The sequence below is a fragment of the Gorilla gorilla genome, chromosome 23 (assembly GCF_029281585.2).
Source record: "Gorilla gorilla gorilla isolate KB3781 chromosome 23, NHGRI_mGorGor1-v2.1_pri, whole genome shotgun sequence".
Lineage (NCBI taxonomy): Eukaryota > Metazoa > Chordata > Mammalia > Primates > Hominidae > Gorilla > Gorilla gorilla.
The window spans coordinates 26858398-26874092 of record NC_086018.1 but is presented as its reverse complement, the minus strand read 5'-3'; the positions used below and the strand labels follow the sequence as shown (position 1 = coordinate 26874092).

The 15695-nt window shown below is 48.2% G+C and overlaps 1 protein-coding gene and 1 pseudogene across 1 annotated transcript in view; one reads left to right on the top strand and one right to left on the bottom strand.

Moving 5' to 3' along the window:
* The window catches only part of ZNRF3 (zinc and ring finger 3), a 252568-nt gene that overhangs the window by 210788 nt on the left and 26085 nt on the right, over positions 1–15695 (bottom strand). The gene's annotated exons all lie outside the window — the stretch shown is intronic.
* Positions 6760–7188, top strand: LOC101124978 (bublin coiled-coil protein-like; annotated as a pseudogene).

Below are 15695 nucleotides of genomic sequence, written 5' to 3'. Positions count from 1 at the left end.
TTTTTTTCCAGACAGAGTCTTGCTCTGTTGCCCAGGCTAGAGTGCAGCTGCGTGATCTCGGCTCACTGTAACCTGCGCCTCCCAGGTTCAAACAATTCTCCTGCCTCAGCCTCCAGAGTACCTGGGACTACAGGCACCTGCCACCACACCTGGCTAATTTTTTGTATTTTTAGTAGACACGGGGTTTTGCCATGTTAGCCACGATGGTCTCTATCTCCTGGTGATCCACCTGCCTCTTGGGATTACAGGCGTGAGCCACCAAGCCAGGCCTGTTTAATGTCTTTCATGTGATTACTTACCATTTGTGTATCTTCTTTGGAGAAATATGTATTCAAATCCTTTACCCATTTTTAATAGTTTTAATAACAAATTGTTATTTGTCTTTTATTGTTTAGTTGTAAGAGTTCTTTATATAGTCTGGATACTAAACCCTTATCAGATATATGATTTGCAAATATTTGCTTCCATCCATTCTGTGGGTTGTTTTTTCACTTTCTGTTTTTTGTTTTGTTTTGTTTTGTTTGTTTTTCTTGTTTTTTTTCAAGATGGGATCTCAATCTGTTGCCCAGGCTGGAGTGCAGTGGTGTGATCAGATCGTAGCCAAATGTAGCCTCAAACTCCTGGACTCAAGCCATCCTCCCACCTCAGCCTTTCAAGTAGCTGGAACTACAGACATGCGCCACCATGCCCTGCTAATTTTATTTTATTTTTCATAGAGACAGGGTCTTGCTGTGTTGCCCAGGCTGATCTCAAACTCCTGGCTTCAAGCGATCCACTTGCCTCGCTCTCCCAACATGCTGGGATACAGGCGTGAGCCACTGCACCTGGCCGGTTTTCTTTCTTTCCTTATTATTTATTTATTTATTTATTTTTGAGACAGAGTTTTACTCTGGAGTACAATGGTGTGATCTTGGCTCACTGCAACCTCCGCTTCCCAGGTTCAAGTGATTCGCCTGCCTCAGCCTTCCCAAGTAGCTGGAATTACAGGCATGCACCACCATGCCCGGCTAATTTTGTGTTTTTAGTAGAGACGGGGTTTCTCCATGTTGGTCAGGCTGGTCCTGAACTCCCGACCTCAGGTGATCTGCCCGCCTCGGCCTCCCAAAGTGCTGGGATTACAGGTATGAGCCATTGCACCCGGCCCTTTCTTTCCTTATTTTCAAGTTTTATTTATTTATTTTAGAGGAGTCTTACTCTGTTGCCCAGGTGGTAGTGCAGTGGCTATTCACAGGCATGATCATGGGCCACTGTAACCTTGAACTCCTAGGCTCAAGTGATCCTCCCTGCTCATCCTGAGTAGCTGGGACTGCCTTTTCACATTCTCGATGGTGTCCTTTGATGCACAAAAGTTTTAAATTTTGATGAAGTCCAACTTCATCATTTTGCATTTTGCCTTTTTTCTCAGCCCCTTGCTTTGGCCTGCTTGTGATGGACTGAAGCAACATCAGTGCTGCCACTGTAAGAACTTCAGGAAGCTTCTTCTGTTTCTCATCTATTTGCAGCATTTTTGTACAAGTTGCTTCACATTTTTTGCCCTTGCCATAACCTCTGCTACTCAAAGCGGTTTTTATATTGGGCACATTCTAATTTATTATTAGGCTCTAGTCAGGAGCAACCCACATTTTCAACTGATGTTTGTTGATTTCAACATCCATATGTACAATGCCCAGGTTTGGCCACCAGGTTCCTGAAAAGTTCTCTTGCCTGCTGGTGGTAACTATACATTTCCTCTGGTGAAACGGAATAAATTAGTAGGATTTCCACATCCTGGACAATGCCTACTTCTACTGCAAAAAGTTCTAAGGCCTCACATGGTGGCTCATACCTGCAATCCCAATGCTTTGTGAGGCCAAGGTGGGAGGATTACTTGAGGCCAGGAATTTGAGACCAGCCTGGGCAACATAGCAAAACCCTGTTTTTACAAAGAATTTTTTTTTTTTTTTTTAGTTAGCCAGATGTGGTGGCATGCTGCCATAGTCCCAGCTACTTGGGAGATTAAGGTGGGAGGATTGCTTGAGTCCAGGAGGTTGAGGCTGCAGTGAGCCATGATTGTACCACTGCACTCTAGCCTGGGCAACAGAGTGACACCCTGTCTCAAAAAAAAAAAAAAAAAAAAAAGCCAGGCCTGGTGGCTCATGCCTGTAATCCCAGCACTTTGGGAGGCCAAGTAATCCCAGCACTTTGGGAGGCCAAGGCAGGTGGGTGACCTAAGATCAGGTGTTTGAGACCAGCCTGACCAACATGGTGAAACCCCGTCTCTACTAAAAATACAAAAATTAGCCAGGCTTGGTGGTGCATGCCTGTAATCCCAGCTATTTGGGAAGCTGAGGCAGGAGAATCACTTGAATCCAGGAGGTGGAGGCTGCAGTGAGCCGAGATTGCACCGCTGCAGTGAGCCGAGATTGAGCCACTGCACTCCAGCCTGGGTGGCAGAGTGAGAGTGAGACCTGTCTCAAAAAAATAAAAACAAAAATAAAGTTCTAAAAAATACAGACGTGTCATTTCAAGTTCTCCAAGAAGCAGGGGCAAAGAAGGGATTAGATGTACAAGATTTGTGGAAGAAACACCAGTGGATGATAAAGAGAGGCAGAGGAGGCAGGGGGTCCTTTAGACCTCGAAGCAGGTCTACTCCTGTGAAAAGAAACGGGCAGGAAGGTTTAGGTAAGAAGAGCCTCAGAGGGCCCTGCACATCTAATAAAGTTTCAGCCAGGCTAATGGAGAGTCCTTGAGCCAAAGCTGACTGTTCTAGGTGTCCTGTGTCTCCCAGGAATGGGCCAGTACCCCATGTGCTCTGTCACTGGCTGGCTGGGAAGCCTCAGTGCAAACTCAAATGCTGAGTGGACCCAGGCAGGGCAGCACCTGGGGCTGCCAGTCTATTATGTTCTCTACAACAGTAAAGTTGAGTGGTGCATTTTTTGTTTTTTATTTGTTTAAGATGGAGTCTCGCTCTTGTTGGCCAGACTGGAGTGCAATGGCACCATCTCTGCTCATTGCAACCTCTGCCTCCTGGGTTCAAGCAATTCTCCAGCCTCAGCCCCCCAAGTAGCTGTGATTACAGGCACCCGCCACCATGCCCACCTAATTATTGTATTTTTAGTAGAGACGGGGTTTCGCCATGTTGTCCGGGCTGATCTGGAACTCCTGACCTCAGGTGATCCACCCACCTCGGCCTCCCAAAGTGCTGGGATTACAGGCATGAGCCACCGTGCCTGGCCAAGTGGTGCATTTTCATGACTACAATACAGCATATTCAATTTTTAGATAAAAGGACCTTGGCTGGGCATGGTGGCTCACGGCTGTCATCCTTGGGAGGCTGATGCAGGAGGATCACTTGAAGCCAGGAGTTCGAAACCAGCCTGGGCAACATAGGGAGACCCTGTTTCTCTCTCTTTTTTTTTTTTTTTTTTTTTGAGATGGAGTTTCACTCTGTCACCCAGGCTGGAGTGCAGTGGCGCCATCTCGGCTCACTGCAACCTCCACCTCCTGGGTTCAAGCAATTCTCCTCCCAAGTAACTGGGCCTCCCAAGTAACTGGGATTATAGATGTGCACCACCACGCCCAGCTATTTTTGTATTTTTAGCGGAGACGGGGTTTTACCATGTTGGCCAGGCTGGTCTCAAACTCCTCACCTCAGGTGATCCACCTGCCTCGGCCTCCCAAAGTGCTGGGATTACAGGCATGAGCCGCTGCACCTGGCCGACCCTGTCTTAAAAACAAATAAAACAAAAAAACAAAACAAACAAACAAAAAGGACTTCTAAACTCCTCCCCCTATAGTGTCTGCAGAATCAAGTCCGAGGGTCAAAGTCAGGCACTGACCATCCTGTGCTCTTCTCCCTCCCACCCACTGCCCAGGGTCGAGGAGGGAGCAACAACTATTAAGGGTCGAGTGTATGTCCAGGCCTGAGCTGCATGCTTTTTAAACTCCATTTAACCATCAAAGTGACTTTGTGAAGTAGGTATTGTCTGACTTACTTAATAGTGATTTGGTGGGTGGCTGAGCCTAGCTGCCTGGGGGCAGGGGAAAGCTGGTATCTGGAGTTTTTGGCTTCTGGAGTGGGAAGCAGGCTCTTCCAAGATTATATAGTAAGGAACTCCATAAACAGAGAAAGGGGGACATCCAAGCGCTGGGCAGGAGAAGAAAAAAAAAAAGGAAAGAAACAGAAATGTCTCTTCCACGTTTCCTTCCTTCCTTCCTTTCTTTCCTTCTTTCTGCCATTTCTTTCTTATTTTTTTTTGAGATGGAGTCTCGCTCTGTCGCCCAGGCTGGAGTGCTGTGGCGTGATCTCTGCTCACTGAAAGCTCCGCCTCCCGGGTTCATGCCATTCTCCTGCCTCAGCCTCCTGAGTAGCTGGGACTACAGGCGCCCGCCACCACGCTCGGCTAATTTTTTTTTTTGTACTTTTAGTAGAGACGGGGTTTCACTGTGTTAGCCAGAATGGTCTCGATCTCCTGACTTCGTGATCCTCCCGCCTTGGCCTCCCAAAGTGCTGGGATGACAGGCGTGAGCCACCGCACCCGGCTGTCTTTCTTTCTCTCTCTCTTTCTCTCTCTCTTTCTTTCTCTCTCTCTTTCTCTCTTTCTCTCTCTCTTTCTCTCTTTCTCTTTCTTTCCTCTCTCTCTTTCCTTTCTTTCTTTTCCTCCTCCACTCCACTCCCCTCCCCTTCCCTTCCTCTTTCTTTTCTTTTTCTTTTTCTTTTTTTTTTTTTTTTTTTGATACAGGGTCTCACTCTGTCGTCCAGGCTAGAGTACAATGGTGTGATCATGGCTCACTGCAGCCTGGGCCTCCCAGGGCCAAGCGATCTTCCCGCCTCAGCCTCCTGAGTAGCTGGGACTACACGTGCAATCCACCACGCCCAGCAATTTTTTTGTATTTTTTGCAGAGATGGGGTTTCGCCATGTTGCCCAGGCTGGTCTCAAACTCCTGGGCTCAAACGATCCACCCACTTTGGCCTCCCAAACTGCTAGGATTAAAGGCTTGAGCCACTGTGCCTGGCCACCTTCTGTTTTCTGACCCAGACCCCTGCCCAGGCAGCACTGCAACTCTCTCCTGTGTGTCCCTGCCCTGACTGCAGTCCTCATCATGCTAGTGGCGGTTGCTTAGATTTACCTTCCCTTGTTTTAAGTCTTTGGCTGTGTGGATACAGTCTTTGTTATCATTCATTCTCGCAGCCCTGTAGACCCTGGGAACTTAGTGGTAAATGAGATAGGCACCACCCCTGCGCTGCCAGAGCTTCAAGCCTAGCAGGAAACCAACAATAAAACACAATGGGCCAGGTGTGGTGGCTTAAGCCTGTAATCCCAGCAGTTTGGGAGGCCGAGGCGGGTGGATAGCCTGAGCTCAAGAGTTCAAGACCAGCCTGGGCAACACGGCAAAACCCTGTCTCTACAAAAAGTACAAAAAATTAGCCAGATGTAGTGGTGCGTGCCTGTGGTCCCAGCTGCTTGGGAGGCTGAGATGGGAGGATCGCTTCAGCCTGGGAGGTGGAGGTTGCAGTGAACTGAGACTGTGCCACTGCACTCCAACCTGAGTGACAGAGCAAGACCCTCATCTGACACACACAATGGATATGAAGATGGGGTGTACAGAGTCTATGGATGGGCGCAGCAAAGGAATGAAGCTGGGGTCAGGAACAGAAGTATATGGAAGGCTTATAGGCTCTAGAAGGGACGGCTATCATTTTCCCTGCCTGGCATGTTCTCCCCTGTCTGCCCACCTGTCCTCACCTTCTGCGGTCCAGATGAAGCTCTCAATCATAGTGCTCTGTCCCTCTCCCACCACCATCCTGCTGGACTTGTGATTCAAGCTGGCCAATCAGACCACCCATCCCCATGTCCACAGAGATTGGCTTAGGACTGGGTATGTAAGCCCAGTAGAACCAATCAAAGACTTCTCTGAGGCTTGATATAAGGAAACTGGGAAACAGGGGGCTTCACTTCATCTAAGATCATGAGCTGTAAGGACAGTGTAAGGTGGAGCTGCTTGCCATTTTCCCAGGCCAGGTGGAGGAAGCCATCTGCAACAGGCAACAGCAAGGCTGACGCACAAAGGGAAGAAAATAAAGATGGAGTTGGGGGAGCCCTGGTGATATCTTTTTTTTTTTTTTTTTTTTTTTTTAGATGGAGCTCTGTCACCCAGGTTGGAGTGGTGCAGTGGCACAATCTTGGCTCACTGCAACCTCCGCCTCCCAGGCTCAAGCGCTTCTTGTGTCTCAGCCTCCCGAGTAGCTGGGATTACAGGCGTGTGTCACCATGCCCAGCTAATTTTTGTATTTTTAGTAGAGACGGGGTTTCTGCATGTTGGCCAGGCTGGTCTCGAACTCCTGACCTCAAGTGATCCACCTGCCTCAGCCTCCCAAGATGCTGGGATTGCAGGTGTGAGCCACTGGTGCCCGGCCCCTGGTGATATCTTTTAAGTTCCTGGATCCATTTGTACTTGAAGTTCATCTCTAGACTTTTTAGTTATATGACTCATTAGCCAGAGTCTTGGTCTGTCATCCAGGCTGGAGTGCAGGAGTCCCATCATAGCTCACTGCAGCCTTGAACTCCTGGGCTTAAGCAATGTTCCCACATCAGCCTCCCAAGTAGCTAGGGCCACAGATGTGTGCCACGAGGCCTGGCTAACTTATTATTATTATTATTATTATTTATTATTTTTTACAGATCGGGGTCTCACTATGTTGCCCAGGCTAGTCTGAAACTTGTGGGCTTAAGTGATCCTCCCACCTCAGCCTCCCAAAGTGCCGAGATTACAGATGTGAACCACTGTGCCTGCCTTCATGAACTTTTTTTTTTTTTTAAAGCTTGTTTAAGTAGCATTCTGTTGGGCTTTCAGCGTGATGGTTTCTGTGTTCCATCCATGGTCTCATGGCCCTTGATGTGATCAAGCCTGAGACTGCAATGTCAGACCCCAAAAGGGACCCGGGAATGCTGTTGGAGGCAGGAGTGGAAGGCAAGAATGATAGCTTCAAGGAAGCAAAATACCTGCCAGCAACTCCATGCTGGACCAGATCAACTCCTGTCTGGAGCAGCTGGAGGAAAACCACCACCTCCACACCCACTTCCAGCAGCTGCTGGAATCCAACCGGCAGATATGCCTTGAGTTCCAGCAGCAGCTCTGGGAGGCCCCCAGCGATGTCAGCCTCTAGGCTCTGGGAGCCCCCAACCAGGCCCCAACCCTGCTTCCCTGGGCCGGCCTCTGGCCCCGCACTCCCTGGCTTAGATACCTTCCCAAGGGCTGGCCTTCAGTTTCCCCCAATGGGTCTGGCTGCCTGGGCCACCCTTCCAGCACTCCCCTTGGCCTGCCTGGGCCAGTCCCCACTGCCTGGCATACCCTCCCGGAGTCAGGCATGGGCCTGCGACCCTCTACTTGCCTGCCACCCAGTTCACTCCACCCAGGCCTTAAGTGTCCACATAAAATGGGTCTCTCTTTCTCTTTCTCTCTCTCTTTCTCTCTCTCACAGACACACACATACACACACACAAAGTAGGGTTCCATCACTGGTAAACAAAATCATCCTGACCGAAAGGCTGGGCCTTTTGTCTTGGCTATTTGGTGCTATTTGGTGGAGTAGGTAAGTAGGATTGGTAAGTATTCGTTAGATGGGTGGAGGTGTGGATAGACGTTGACATGAGGCAGTTTTCTTCCTTCATCCTGCTTTTCAACTTTTGAAGCCTAAGTACAGTCTTATTGTACAATATGGTGACTATAGTTAATAACATTGTATCATATACTTGCAAATTACTAAGAGAGGCCAGGCATGGTGGCTCACACCTGTAATCCCAGCATTTTGGGTGGCCAAGGTGGGGGGATCCCTTGGGGCCAGGAGTTCGAGACCAGGTTGGCCAACATGGTGAAACCCCGTCTTTACTCAAAATACAAAAATTAGCCGGGTGTTGTGGTACGCGCCTGTAGTCCCAGCTACTCGGGAGGCTGAGGCACGAGAATCGCTTGAACCCGGGAGGTGGAGGTTGCAGTGAGCAGAGAAGGTGCCACTGCACTCCAGCCTGGGTGACAGTGTGAGACTCTGTCTCAAAAAAAAAAGAAAATTACTAAGAGAGATTTTAAGTGTTCTCACCACACACACCCACAAAAGATAAGTATGTTAGGCAAGCATATGTTGATTAGCTTGATTTAGCCATCTCACAATGTATACATATTTCAAAATATTATGTTGTGCACCATAAATATAGACAAATTTTGTCAATTAAAAATTAAATATTGGCTGGGCGGATCACTTGAGGTCAGGAGTTCGAGACCAACCTGGCCAACATGGCGAAACCCCATCTCTACTAAAAGACTGTCTCAAAAGAAAAATTTGAATAAAAACATCAATAATAATTTTTTTGAGACTACTCACTCTGTTGCCTAGGCTGGAGTGCAGTGGAGTGATCTCAGCACACTGCAACCTCCGCCTCCCAGGTTCCAGCTATTCTCGTGCCTCAGCCTCCCAAGTAGCTGGGACTACAGGCACTCGCCACCACACCAGGCTAATTTTTGTATTTTTAGTAGAGTCAGCGTTTTACCACATTGGCCAGGCTGGTCAAACTCCTGACCTCTAATGGTCTGCCCACCTGGGCCTCCCAAAGTGCTGGGATTACAGGCGTGAGCCACTGCGCCTGGCCTAAAAAATAATATTTTAAAAACTATGTATTGTCCATGGTAGCCCAGGCCAGCCCTGTTGCATTGAAACCTCAAGTACATCTAATAGCACAGTGAGGAATAAAGTGCAGAAGTAACTGGTAACCGTGGCACAGCAAGAAATTTTCAACCTGTGGCTCAGACATTAGGCTTACTTCGTGGTGACTGACATGGACCTTCTCCCAGAATAAAAGGGATAAATGGCAGTAGCCCCCAGAGATCTAGACCTTTCTGACGGGGCACATTCCTCATCCCATGTGGGCAGCTGAGGCCGGACTTCAAGTGCGCGTCTGAGGACCAAGGATCTGTGCCCAGGGCCAGGAAGTATGCTCGGTCTAAGGTATCTCCTTCACACAGCTCTTTGGCAGGTCCCGTAGAAAAGCCAATGACACTGGGCATGGTGTTTCACACCTGTGATCCCAGCAACTTAGGAGGCTGAGGCAAGGGGATCCCTTGAGGCCAGGAGTTCAAAGCTGCAGTGAGCTATGATTGTGCCACTGCACTCTAGCCTGGGAGAAAGAGCAAGACTCCATCTCTAAAAAACAAGTGAAAAAAAAAAAAAGCAAAGTGAAAATAATCCTAGCTGAGTCCATCTGCCTCACCAGTGCTTGAACCCAGACTGGGGGTCTGGTCTACCGCTTAGTCTCATCCAGGTATTGGTGGCATAGATACAGATGCGGGGACGGGGGAGGAAATGGCTTGAGGGATGAGACACTCATAAGTGAGAACCACAGAGTGGGTCAGAAACAGTCACTGTCAACTACCAGTAATCAAGGCTGTCACTTTTCACTTTGTTTATGATGTGCTTCTTCATTCAGATGCTTTTAATTTTGATGCAAAGCAAATGATGTTTCTCCTAATGATTGGTACCTTTTGCATCTTATTAAAGGACTCTTTCTCCACCCTGATGTTCCAAATATATTTCTTAAGCTTTCTTCTAAAATTGATTGTTATTTCTTTTTTCTTTTTTCTCCTTCCTTCCTTCCTTCTCTCTCTTCCTTCCCTTTTTCTTTCTTTCTTTCTTTTTCTTTCTTTCTTCCTTCCTTCCTTCCTTTTTTCCTTTCCTTCTTTCCTTCTTCTTCTTTCTTTCTCTTTTTTTTTTTTTTTTGAGACAGGGTCTTGCTCTATTGCCTTGACCTGCTGGGCTCAAGCATTCCTCCTACCTCAGACTCCCAAGTAGCTGGAATTACAGGCACATGCCACCATGCCCAGCTAATTTTTTAAATTTTTTTGTAGGGATGGGGTTTTGTCATGTTGCCCAAGTTGGTCTTGAACTCCTGGGCTCAAGTGATCCTCCCACTTCAGCCTCCTAAAGTGCTGGAATAACAGGCATGACCCACCCCACCGGCCTCATTTCATTTTTACATATCGTGCTTGGATGCATCTGAAATTTATTTACAGTTTGATGTGATGGAGCAAACCATTCCTATTTTTTTTCCCATATAACTAAGCTGTTATCCCAACACCATCCCCACTGCCCTGCTATTCTGATATCTGGGCTGAGTCAAAGTGGGCTGATTCAGCAGACTCAGTGAAGGTCACAGTGTGCCCAGCAGACTTTCTTGGGCACAGAACACTGGTCTTGCCCACACCTTAGAAGCTATGTTAATGAAGGAAGATGTTCTTATGAATTTTTTTTTTTTTTTTTTTTTTTTTTTTAGACAGAGTCTTGCTCTGTCATCTAGGCTTGAGTGCAGTGGCACAGTCTCAGCTCACTGCAACCTCCATCTCCTGGGTTCAACCAATTCTCCTGCCTCAGCCTCCCAAGTAGCTGGGATTATAGGCACCACCACCACAACTGACTAATTGTATTTTTACTAGAGATGGGGTTTCACCATGTTGGCCAGGCTGGTCTGGAACTCCTGACCTCAGGTGATCCACCTGCCTCTCAGCCTCCCAAAGTGCTGGGATTACAGGTGTGAGCCACCGCACCATGCCTTCTTATGATTTTTTGAAAAGTCTCGGTTTAAAACTGTAAGAACTTTACAGGCTGGGCATGGTGGCTCACGCTTGTAATCCCAACACTTCGGGGGGCTGAGGCAGGCGGATTGCTTGAGCTCAGGAGTTTAAGGCCAGCCTGGGGAACATAACCAAACCCTGTCTCTACAAAAGATACAAAACTTGGCAGGGTGTGGTGGTGCATGCTTGTAGTCCCAGCTTCTTGGGGGCTGAGGTGTTCACTTGAGCCTGGAAGGTCGAGGCTGCAGTGAGCCATGTTCGCAACACTGCAATCCAGCCTGGGTGACAAAGCAAGACACTCTATCAAAAACAGAAACAAAAAACTTTATAAGCAGAGAGTGAAGAGTAGTACAAGGTCATGGTTACAAATCCAGGCTTTAGAGTCAGGCAGAGGTAACATCAAACTTTGCTTCCCCTCTAAGATGTGTTTCTTCATAGGACTCTATTGATACCCTTCCTGGATGGCCCCAGCTAGCATCATCACCTCCAGTTCTTCCCTAACTGTCTAACTCCACAACCCTACTCCAGATTACGACGGCTCACAGTGGGAACCCACTCTTAAAGGCTTAGGCTGGGCTCCCAGAAGCAGAGACTGAGGCAGGAATTCCCATGCAATTGATTTATTGAGGGAGGCCCTAGGGAGAAACCTGCAAGGAAGTGAGGAAAGCGGAACAGCGCCAGGGAGGTTGCTGAGCAAACATGTGCTTTCAGGAGAGGTCTGACCACAGCCTGATTCCAAGGGGAGTGCTGCAGTGTTGGCCCGACCTTGAGGTCAGGGGCTGGCTTTTATGCAGCACCCCATTAGTCAGTCACTGGCCTTGGGCCATCCCGGCTGTGTGTGTAACCTCTCAGACACCCACCAGAGACAACTGTACCCACCACAGAGACACCAGCACCCACCAGAGACAACACCACCCACCACAGAAACAACAGCACCCACCTCAGAGACAACACCCACCACAGAGACAACAGCACCCACCTCAGAGACAACACCCACCACAGAGACAATAGCACCCACCTCAGAGACAACACCCACCACAGAGACACCAACACCCACCACAGAGACAACAACACCCACCTCAGAGACAACAACACCCACCTCAGAGACAACAACACCCACGTCAGAGACACCAACACCTACCACAGAGACAACTGCACCCACCACAGAGACAACAGCACCCACCTCAGAGACAACACCACCCACCACAGAGACACCAACACCCACCTCAGAGACAACAACACCCACCTCAGAGACAACACCACCCACCACAGAGACACCAACACCCACCACAGAGACACCAGCACCCACCACAGAGACACCAGCACCCACCTCAGAGACAACAGCACCCACCTCAGAGACAACAGCACCCACCACAGAGACACCAGCACCCACCACAGAGACACCAGCACCCACCTCAGAGACAACACCCACCACAGAGACAACAGCATCCACCTCAGAGACAACAACACCCACTAGAGAGAAAACAGCACCCACCTCAGAAACAACAACACCCACCAGAGAGACAACAGCACCCACTCAGAGACAACACCCACCACAGAGACAACAGCACCCACCTCAGAGACAACAGCACCCACTGCAGAGACACCACCCACCAGAGAAACAATAGCACCCACCACAGAGACAACAGCACCCACCTCAGAAAAATATTCTTTGAGTTTTTTTTTTTTTTTTTAAGAGAGACAGGGTTTCGCTTTGTCCCCAGGCTGCATTGCAGTGGCCTAATCGTAGCCTTGAACCTCTGGGCTCAAATGATCCTTCTGCCTCAGCTGCATGAGTGCTGGGATTACAGGAGTGCACCACCATGACTGAATTTTTTTTTCTTCTAATTTTAGTAGACATGGGGTCTCATCATGTTACCCAGGCTGGTCTCAAACTCCTGACTTAAGCGATCTTTCCTTCTTGACCTCCCAAAGTGCTGGGAATACAGGCATGAGCCACTGTGACCAGCCCATAAAGAAGTATTCTAAGCAAAATCTGAGGATAGGGTTGGACCAGTATGATGATGGGAAAGAATTAGAGAAAAATGTGAACTTGGATATGTCTTCACCAAGCTTAATCTGAGAATAATCTATTTTACTGTTTTATGTCTGTGATGTTTCTCTGGTTTAATAAAAATGTGCTTTGCCTTTTTATTTGAGATAGGATTTCACTCCCATTACCCAGGCTGGAGCGCAATTGCACGATCTCAGCTCACTGCAACCTCTGCCTCCCAGGCTCGAGTGATCCTCCCAGCTCATCCTCCCGAGTAGCTGGGATCAGAGGCCTGGGCTACCATGCCTGTAATTTTTTTTATTTTTTGTAGAGACAGGGTTTCACCATGTTGCCCAAGCTGGTCTAACACCCCTGGGCTCAAGCCATCCACCTGCCTTGGCCTCTCAAAGTGCTGGGATTACAGGCATGAGCAGTGCGCCTGGCCTCTCTTTCTTTTAAACAGGGTCTCGGTCTATTGCCCAGGCTGGAGCGTGGTGCTGTAATCACAGCTCATTGCAGCCTCTAACTCTTGGGTTCAAGAGATCCTCTGCCTCAGCCTCCTGAATAGCTGGGACTACAGATGCATGCCAGAGCACCCGGCTAATTTTTTAAATTTTTTGTAGAGATGGGGGTCTCTCCATGTTGACCAGGCTGGTTTTGAACTCCTGGCTTCAAGTGATCCTTCTGTGTTGGCCTCCCAAAGTGTTTGGATTACAGGCGTCAGTCACTGCGCTCGGCTGCTCAGGTTTCGTATAGCAAGCCTTCGCTTCAGCCTGTTTGATTAGGTTTCTGTCCCTTGACTGGACTTTGTTTCTAGAGGTGTTAAATCAGTAGCAAACACTTATTTGTCAGGAACAGTAGCACATACATGACATGCACACTTGCCTTCATCTTCAGAACAGTCCTGTCTGCTACACAAGAGGAAACAGAAAGTCAGGAAGATTAAGTAACTTGCCCAGTCACCCAACAGCAAGCACTAACTCAGGCCTGTCTGATTAGCAAACAGTGGCTCAAAATCACCGTTCAATGGCTGGAAAGCTAACCTTCAGATTTATAGTGAGGCAATCTTTTTAAGTGCAAAGCTGAAGGAATGTTTACAAAACAAATGTCAAACATTTTACAAATGTTTGAAAGTGGCAAAAGTTGATCCTCACTGGGATCAACCTGGGTGTGGCTTACGGGGTTTTGTTTTGGGGATCTGCTGAATAGAACCATCATCGCATGTGCAGTGAAGACAATTGGCCACTAGATGGCCCTGCAGCTCTTTGCGGTGCCATCGCCAACCGCATTAACCTCTTGGTTCCCAGGGTCCAAACCACATGAAAGCAGAGAAATGAGAAAAATAAGCACAATGTAGCGCATTTTTCAAAAAACGTAATGTACTAAATTTAAAAATCCATCCAATATTCTGAGATCATGTTCTTCCTACTCTTTTGAATGGTAATAGATGATCGCTCCTCGGCAAATATTCTTTCTTGGCAAAAATTGACCTAGCTTTGGACACATTTCCCCTCCCCGCTTTTAAAAAGTGGGATTGTGAATTGCAAAAACCTGGGATTGGTAAAAATACCAGCTTCCCATAAAAAGTGGATCCAAGGCCGGGCACGGTGGCTGACGCCTGTAATCCGAACACTTTGGGAGGCCGGGGCGGGCAGATTGCCTGAAATTGGGAGTTCGAGACCAGCCTGGCCAGCATGATGAAACCCCATCTCTACTAAAAATACAAAAATTATCCGGGCGTGGTGGCAGGTGCCTGTAATCCCAGCTAATCAGGAAACTGAGGCAGTAGAATTGCCTGAACCCAGGAGGCGGAGGTTACAGTGAGCAGAGATTATGCCGTTGAACTCCAGCCTGGGCAACAGAGCGAGACTCCATCTCAAAAAAAAAAAGGCTGGGCGCGGTGGCTTACACCTGTAATCCCAGCACTTTGGGAAGCCGAGGGGGGCGGATCACCTGAGGTCAGGAGTTTGAGACTAGCCTGGCCAACATGGCAAAATCCTGTTTCTACTAAAAATACCAAAATTAGTTGAGTGTGGTGGCACACGCCTGTAATACCAGCTACTGGGGAGGCTGAGGCAGGAGAATCGTTTGAACCTGGGAGGCGGAGGCTGCAGTGAACCGAGATGGTGCCACGGCACTCCAGACTGGGCAATAGAGTGAGACTCCGTCTCAAAATAAATAAAAAAAAATAAATAAGTACATACATACATAAAAGATGAGGTGTGTTGGGCCAGGCGCAATGGCTCACGCCTGTAATCCTAGCACTTTGGGAGGCCAAGGTAAGTGGATCACCTGAGGTCAGGAGTTTGAGACCAGCCAAGCCAACATGGAGAAACACTATTTCTACTAAAAATACAAAAATTAGCTGGAAGTGGTGGCAGGTGCCTGTAATCAAAGCTACTCAGGAGACAGGCAGAACTGCTTGAACCCAGGAGGCAGAGGTTGCAGTGAGCCGAGATCATGCCACTGCACTCCAGCCTGGGCAACAGAGCAAGGCTCCATCTCAAGAAAAAGAAAAAAAAAAAAAAAGGAAAGTAAGTGTTGGGCAAGAGTGCAAGAGTCAGATCAGAAGCCAAAGATGAGCATCTGAGAGCAAGCATGACCGCCCACTAGGTTCAGGAAGCAGTGCCCGAAAGATTCCCAGAGATAAGGGGGCGAGGAGCAGGAGAATTTTGGAGGGTGCCGCTGTGTGGTGCCTGGAATCCGTAACCTCAAATGGCAAAGGGTAGCAAGAAAAGAGGCTGGCCCTAGTACTGTGGTTCCTCTAGGCGGCTCCAGGACTTAGAGACAGTGGAGAAGGTGGAGGAGAATGTCCCCTGCTTGGGACAACTCTTCCCCCAATCCTACCATTTCTCTCCTGCCTCCTCCCTCTTGGTGTTCTGAGCCCCAAAACTAACCCCAGTTTTCCTAAATAAGAAATAAGCATGCAAAATAGTTCAGTAGTCAAGTAATTTGATCATTCTAATTCCATGATTTATAATCCTTTGGGTATACACCCAGTAATAGGATGGCTGGGTCAAATGGTATTTCTAGTTCTAGATCCCTGAGGAATCGCCACACTGTCTTCCACAATGGTTGAACTAGTTTACAGTCCCACCAACAG